This window comes from Nicotiana attenuata, unplaced genomic scaffold (genome assembly GCF_001879085.1).
Source record: "Nicotiana attenuata strain UT unplaced genomic scaffold, NIATTr2, whole genome shotgun sequence".
NCBI classification, from domain to species: Eukaryota; Viridiplantae; Streptophyta; class Magnoliopsida; order Solanales; family Solanaceae; genus Nicotiana; species Nicotiana attenuata.
Window position 1 is genome coordinate 38,076 of NW_017676109.1, and position 7,102 is coordinate 45,177.

At 36.2% G+C, this 7,102-nt stretch overlaps 1 pseudogene; it reads right to left on the minus strand.

The window, feature by feature from the left end:
- Positions 1 to 1,422: 1,422 nt before the first annotated feature.
- On the minus strand, positions 1,423 to 4,188 carry LOC109220758 (annotated as a pseudogene).
- Between the last annotated feature and the right edge of the window lie 2,914 nt (positions 4,189 to 7,102).

Here is a 7,102-nt window from a genome sequence, read left to right on the forward strand (position 1 = left end):
CACATCATGAATGGACCATAATCATCTATATGTGCTTTACAAAATCTCATGTCAAATCATTGACAAACATTACTTTCACAGAGTGAAAGATTATTTTGAGAATCCTTATTATTCTCATTATCACAATGATGGCGATTATAATTTCGTCTATTGCCACGTCCACATCCATTGATACATTCATAATAGTAATTTTATCTTCTTTCAGACTTATCACATACTGCTATCACATTCTCTTAAGGGAATGAGCATGAAGCAAATTCAATGGGACGGGTTTCCACTTCTTTGCCCACAATCATACATGAATTTGATCATGGCAAGGCATAGAATTTTACCACTTTGAGTGGTTATAATTTCTTACTAACTCCATTAGAGTTATATTCAAAACTTATTGTCTTTGCTTGTATTAAAATTAAATTATAGAATAAAAGAGAAAAATACGGTAAAATACTTACCTTAAATCCAGAATTTAATCATGAAGGAAATTCATAGAACAATTGACAATCATTATGCTCATTCCAAAACTTCTACTCAATTGATTAGAGTCTCGTGCTGATAACGTGTTATGAACAATAAAAGAATAAAAAGAATATTGCAGAGAAAAGTAGGGAGAGAGAATTGTTATTGATTTGAGATGAATTACAATGGAATAGAACCCTCTATTTATAGGGAAAGGGTGACTTAGCCACCAAGTAATAAACCCTAAAATCTCTCTAAATATAGACATTCACCATAAATACAATTCTATTTATAACATCTGAGAGTTTTTTCAGATTTTTTTTTTGAAAATAAGTACTAGAAGTATATTGAGGATTGTTGATATTTCCAGATCTATTGCTCAAAAACTAGCAATTGAACAAGAAAGCAGGAAAAAAAATAAAAATAAACGGTGGAGAATAAAAAAAAAATCAATTAGTAGGAGAAGATATCAAAGCTTTAGGCGGTAAGAAATTAGCAATAATAGAAAATAAAAAAGCGAATTACTCCATCATTGGCGGCGCCAGCGGCAGAGGAGAAAAAGCAATGGAGAACTGTTAACCCTAGCAGCTTCCATTGCTGCTGCTGTGTTGTAATTTTTCAGGTGAAGAAGAGGGAAGTTTCGGGATATTACAACTGATTAAATGGATTACTGCGAAAACGTGCAGCTAAACACAAAAAGTGGAAAGGGTTGGTTATTTTTTGTTTTAATCAAAATTACACGAGTCACTTTTTAATTGGCATAATAATGTTTATTTATATACTTAATAGTCACTTGAATTGTCAAAATGGTAAAGGTGTTAATTGAAATATTTGTTTAATCGTTGAGGACAAGGAATGGTTTATGTATTTCGCCTATTAATTTCTACGTAGTGTAAACAATTTTAGGCTTCTTCAAATGAAGGGCATGTGATTATTACAATTTACAATGTGACCAATTACCTGGAGAATGAAATATATTATTCCAATCAAAGAAATAATGCCACTCGACTTGAATTCTTATTTAAAGAGCGTAGGCTATTATTACAAACATATCCATGAAAATCGAGAAACACGCGAAAGTTACTGATCGTAATACAAATCATTGCCCGTGACCAAGTGACGAATATCCATAGGATAAGCATCAGAGGGTAGAAGAGCGTTGTAAGCTCTATGTGTAGCGATAGAATTGGCAATTTCAGTTGGATGGAAATTATTAAAAAAGAGATGTGTAGACCTAATGAGGCATGGACCTTTTCCTGGAATACATTGCCCTTCAGGTATGATCTTCGAAACTTGGCAGCATGGATAATTCAAAAGAGTTAGAGCTGAAAAAAATTTGAAATAAAACGTGACAAATTATTAGTATACAATAAGGAAAAATACTATAGTATATGTATACTACTGATGTTTAACATACCTATCGCAGATGAAATACTGTACATATTTATGTATATGAATTGTGCGTCTGGTAAATTGGTATTAAGATCATCAACAAGAGCTTTTAAGTTTTTATTGAATAATTGAACTGCCGCATTTGTTGAATCAACACATAAAAGTGTGCTGTGGTTTTTCAACTCATCTGGAATGCAACCTATTTGGGGCAGTCCAAATAGGGTGATTTTCCTTGCTCCATCTTCATACAAATCCTACTACCAACAAAATGGCAACATCAACCATTAATAAAAATAGAAATGTAAGTGTATGCAATAAAATAAAAAAGTTTAGTTCGAACCTTTAGCTGTTGGGAGTATTGTTCGATCAAGACATGTGTACAAATGACTTGTTGGGTAGATATCTGGCATTAGAAAATTGTTGATGTAGTCATTGCTGCCTATTCCCACAATGAAGAGGCACTTATTCAAGTGGTTTTTGGCTGAGGTTGTATTCCCAAGTAAATCAGCTAGCTATTCTGGAAATTGTTACTTTATGATTTTCCAATTGGCTGCCCAAGTAAATCCGATAGCCCTGAAAATTAATACGCTTTTCTATAAGTATCAAATAAAAAATAAATAAGTGGCGTTTTCTGTTTGGCAAAATATAACATGTTTATGACAAATCTTTCAAAAAGATTGAGTGAAAATGCTTTGCCTCTTTAAGATATGAGGCGTGAAATGAAAACAACTTGTTACCTAAACCTGTTTAGTATAATTTTTATCTCTCTCTCCCTTTTCTTTTTCTTTTTCTTTTTCATTTTTGGAGAATACATCTGTCTACCTTTTTAGGTGTTACTCAAAAGTCTGACCTTAAATTCACTTTCTAGCCTCAATAATGCAAAATATTAAATATTTTGATGTCATTGGACCCTTGCCAAATTTTGTGCTCGCACGTGGTTTCAATCTTTGAAAATTGCTATAGTAAAATATTTAAAAAGATTCATTTTCGTTGGTGAAAAATTGCTCTCAGATTTAGCTAGAATAATTACTCTAATTATATACTAGCTCTATGAATATGTATCACCAGTTCAAGTTAATTTTATCCATGGTCATTGAACTTTTGTGTTTGTTAATCAAAAGTCACTTTTCTTTTCTTTTTGTTACGTAAAAATCATTCAACTTTGTGTTCATTACACAAAAGTCATCTTTCTTTCTTTTGTTACACAAAAATCATTTTACTTTGCTCTAGTTATCACAAAGTCACATTTTTACTTGAAAAGTCTATTATGCCCTTGATATTATATAAACCTTCATATTTATATAATACCTTCTATATTATATACTATATAATATATTTTTTAACTTAATATTTATTTATTATTTTTATAATATATTCGTGTATTTAATAACGGAAATGTACTTGCCGATATTAAAGTTAACGGAAAGTGACTTTTGTGTAATGAACACAAAGTTGAATGATTTTTACGTAACAAAAAAAAAATGACTTTAGGGCAGCAAACACAAAAGTTCAATGGTCATCGATAAAATTATCTCCACCATTTCACATTGAACAAGAAGATAATTTTTTTTTACGTTCTGCAAAGTATATTGCTAACTTAAATGTTAATAGCAAAGAAAAGTGAAGATATTAATGCATACATGCATGGATGGAATGGCTCGCAAATATCCCATTTTATATACTTACAAGGTGATTTCCTGTATCGTTGCGAATTCCAGCTGAACCAGATGCATAATTCACACCTTGCAAGATCTCATCTCCCATTGCACTAGCATAAGGTGGAATGTAGTTATCAAAACCAAGGTGTTCCGCTACAATTTATGACAAAGTCAAAACAAAAGCATAGATTAAACAAGACTAATAACAAAACAATATGCTTACTAATTATGTTTGTAGGTTAGAAATAATAAATACACGGAAGTAACAGCTAGTTTAAACTTCTAGATAGAATGGCCAAATATTTCAACATGGTATAGAGGCTATGATCTCACAACCATCCATTAAGCCAAAATATGCACATTAAGACTCGTGTTGAATATCAATGGTCGCACACAGTTTAACGCAAAAAATTAAAATCTTGGGAGGGATCAGAAAAGGGAGAGAGTTAAGATCACCTAGGAAATCTGCCATATTCCTGCCGTTGGTGAATCGACCAGTTGGACCGTCGGAGAAGTCAACTCCATAAGGCAGATAATTAGCTCTTGCTGCTGTGTTAAGGTCATTGTTGTTGCCATTATCAAGTAACGAATCCCCAAAAATGAAATAACAAGGCACTTGAGGTGCACCTTGAACTAACTTCAGGACCAAAAATACCGTGATTATTGTAATATAACATGCCATTGACAGACCTTTAAGACGAAGATGAAGAAGTAGACGAAGAAGAGTGTGTTGATGATTTTGTTGTAGAAATATTTATTTCATCATTATTAGAGTCTACAGTGGTTTAATTATTTGTGGGGTAGCGTGCATGGGGCAATTGACAGGTTATAATAGTGTTGACTGTTTGACAACGATTTCGAAAAGAAAGAAAAACTAAGACGGGAGAATTTTCAATGTCATCAAACTTAACATTGTCAGCTATATGTGAGACGGGTTTTTAATAGTGTTGTCATGTCTTTCCTAAATACACTATAATTAAGAAAAATACAATTTGTTTTTCTAAAATTAGCCCTAAAAATTCTTTTACTCCTCATATAAAATTACTAAAACTAAATAGCAGCAACAGAAAAGTCATTCAAAGACTCGAGAATAACTATTTCAGCAATCGAGAAGTCATTCAAACTCCATGGTATCAAAGTTGAAGAACAACTTGAAACAACTCAAGACTTGAAGGAAATCGAAATTGATGAATCAATGAGCAATGAAATTAAGAAGGTTAATGACTCAATAAGCAAGGAAATTGTGAAGGTTGGCGACTCCAGAAAAGTTAGAGATTTTCCTTTTGATTTAAACAAATTTCCCGAGGAAAGTGATGCAACTTTTGGTGCTTTTCCATTTTAGCCATGTGACGACCCGACCCGTCGTCTCAGGAGTTACCGCCCCGTTTCCCCATTTTATGCTTCTTCATGTTTCATTATCAGTAATTGGTGTGTTAGAGTTGATTTGGATTGGTTTTGATAGAAAATGAGACACTTAGTCTCTTTAAGGAAGACTTGGTTTGGAAAAGTCAACCGGAGGTTGACTTATGAGTTATAGGGCTCGGGTGTGATTTCCGGTGTTTCTGTTAGCTTCGGGGGATGATTTGTGACTTAGGAGTGTGATCGGAATTGATTTTGGAGGTCCGGTGTAGAATTAGGCTTGAATCGGCGAAGTTAGTGTTTTGGCGAATTCCGGTTGATAGGTGAGATTTTGATCCGAGGGTCGGAATGGAATTCCGAGAGTTTCAGTAGCTTTGTTAGGTGATTTAGGATCTGTGTGCAAAATTTCAGATGATTCGGAGGTGGTTTGGTTGGATTTTGATCGAATGCGAGTTTCGGAAGAATTTGAAGAACTTAGGCTTGGATTGATGTAATTTGATGGTTTTAGTGTTAATCGTGGTGTTTTGATGATTGGAACAAGTTTGGGTGATGTTTTAAGATATGTTGGTGTTTTTGGTTGAGGTTCTGGGGGCCTCGGGGTTATTTCAGATGGTTAAACGGAGAGTTTTGGAATTTTTCATGTTGTTGAGCCTGCTGCAACTGGTATTTTCGCTTCTGCGAATCTTGGACCGCAGAAGCGGACACGCTTGTGCGAAGGATTGACCGCAGAAGCGGTGAGGAGGCCTGGGCGCCGGTTCCGCAGAAGCGATTGGCTAACCGCAGAAGCGGTATGGCTTATGCGTTTGTTTAACCGCAGAAGTGGTTGAGCTCGAGTTTGGTATTTCCGCAGAAGCGGAAGAAAAGTCGCGGAAGCGGTCCCGCATAAGCGGGAAAGTGACCGCAAAAGCGAAAAGAGCTGGGCAGATTTATATTATTTCCTCCGCGAGCTAGGTCTTATTTTCACCATTGTTGAGCAACCTAGGGAGCTTTTTGACGAGGATTAAAGAGGGTTTCGACGGGAATTGATTGGAGGTGAGTCTCGTGACCTAGAATCATCATTTTATTGAAGAATCAACACCTAAATTCATGGAAATTTGATTAAAAATGGAAGAACTAGGGCTTGACTTTTGAAATGGAAATTTGGAGTTTGAGGGAGCATTGGAGCTCGGATTTTGGTAAATTTGATATGTATGGACTCGTGGCGAGGTAAGGAATCCATCGATGTTAATTTTCTGATTTTTTCGAGGAGTGGGCCCGAGGCTCGGGTTTTGCTAATTTCGAGATTTTTGCTATTTTTCGATTGTTTTCGATTGGGTATTGTCCCATTGGCATATTGTGATGTATTCGCTCTGATGTTGGATAGATTCGACGTGCGTGGAGGCCGGTTTGAGGGGCAAAGGCGTCGCGAGCTAGAGATTTCACCGGTTCGAGGTGAGTAATGATTGTAAATGATATCCTGAGGGTTTGAAACCCCGGATTTGCACACCGTAGTGTTATATTGAGGTGACTTCCACGCCGGATAGCGAGCGTGGGGTAGAGCACCGTTGGGGATTGTGACTTGGTCCGTCCCGGTTGTTGATTTTATCGCGTATTTGACTGAAACTTATTTGATATTATCATGATTTGGGCTGATTGCCATACTTGGGCTTCGTGCCAATTATTTGAACCCCTCCGGGGATTTTTATCACTCTTTCCTCACCATTTGATATACTACTTGAACTCAGTCCTGTTGATTATACTGTTTTTGCAAACTCAGTCGTTTTAATCGATTTTTGAGACTTTACTGATATTTCACTGTTGTCTGGGCTGAGAACTATTATTTTATTGATGCCCGAGGGGCTTATGATATTTTCTGGACTGAGTGAGGCTTCCAGGCCTCGAGTGATATGTGAGGAGGCTTTCAGGCCTCGAGTGTATATGTGAGGAGGCTTTCAGGTCTCGAGCGATATGTGAGGAGGCTTTCAGGCCTCGAGTGTGATGTGAGAAGGCTTTCAGGCCTCATGTTGATATGTACAGGCTTACAGGCCTTATGATGATATAGCGCTTGGGCTGTAGGAGCCCCGCCGGAGTCTGCACCCCCACAGTGAGCGCGTGTACCCATCTAGAGTGATTAAACATTCAACAGTGGTAACAATGACACTGTTATACGCGTTTGGTCAGGTAACAATGACTAACCAGTCATGTAACAATGACTGACCAGTGATAACAATGGCACTGTAATACGCGTTTGGTCAGGT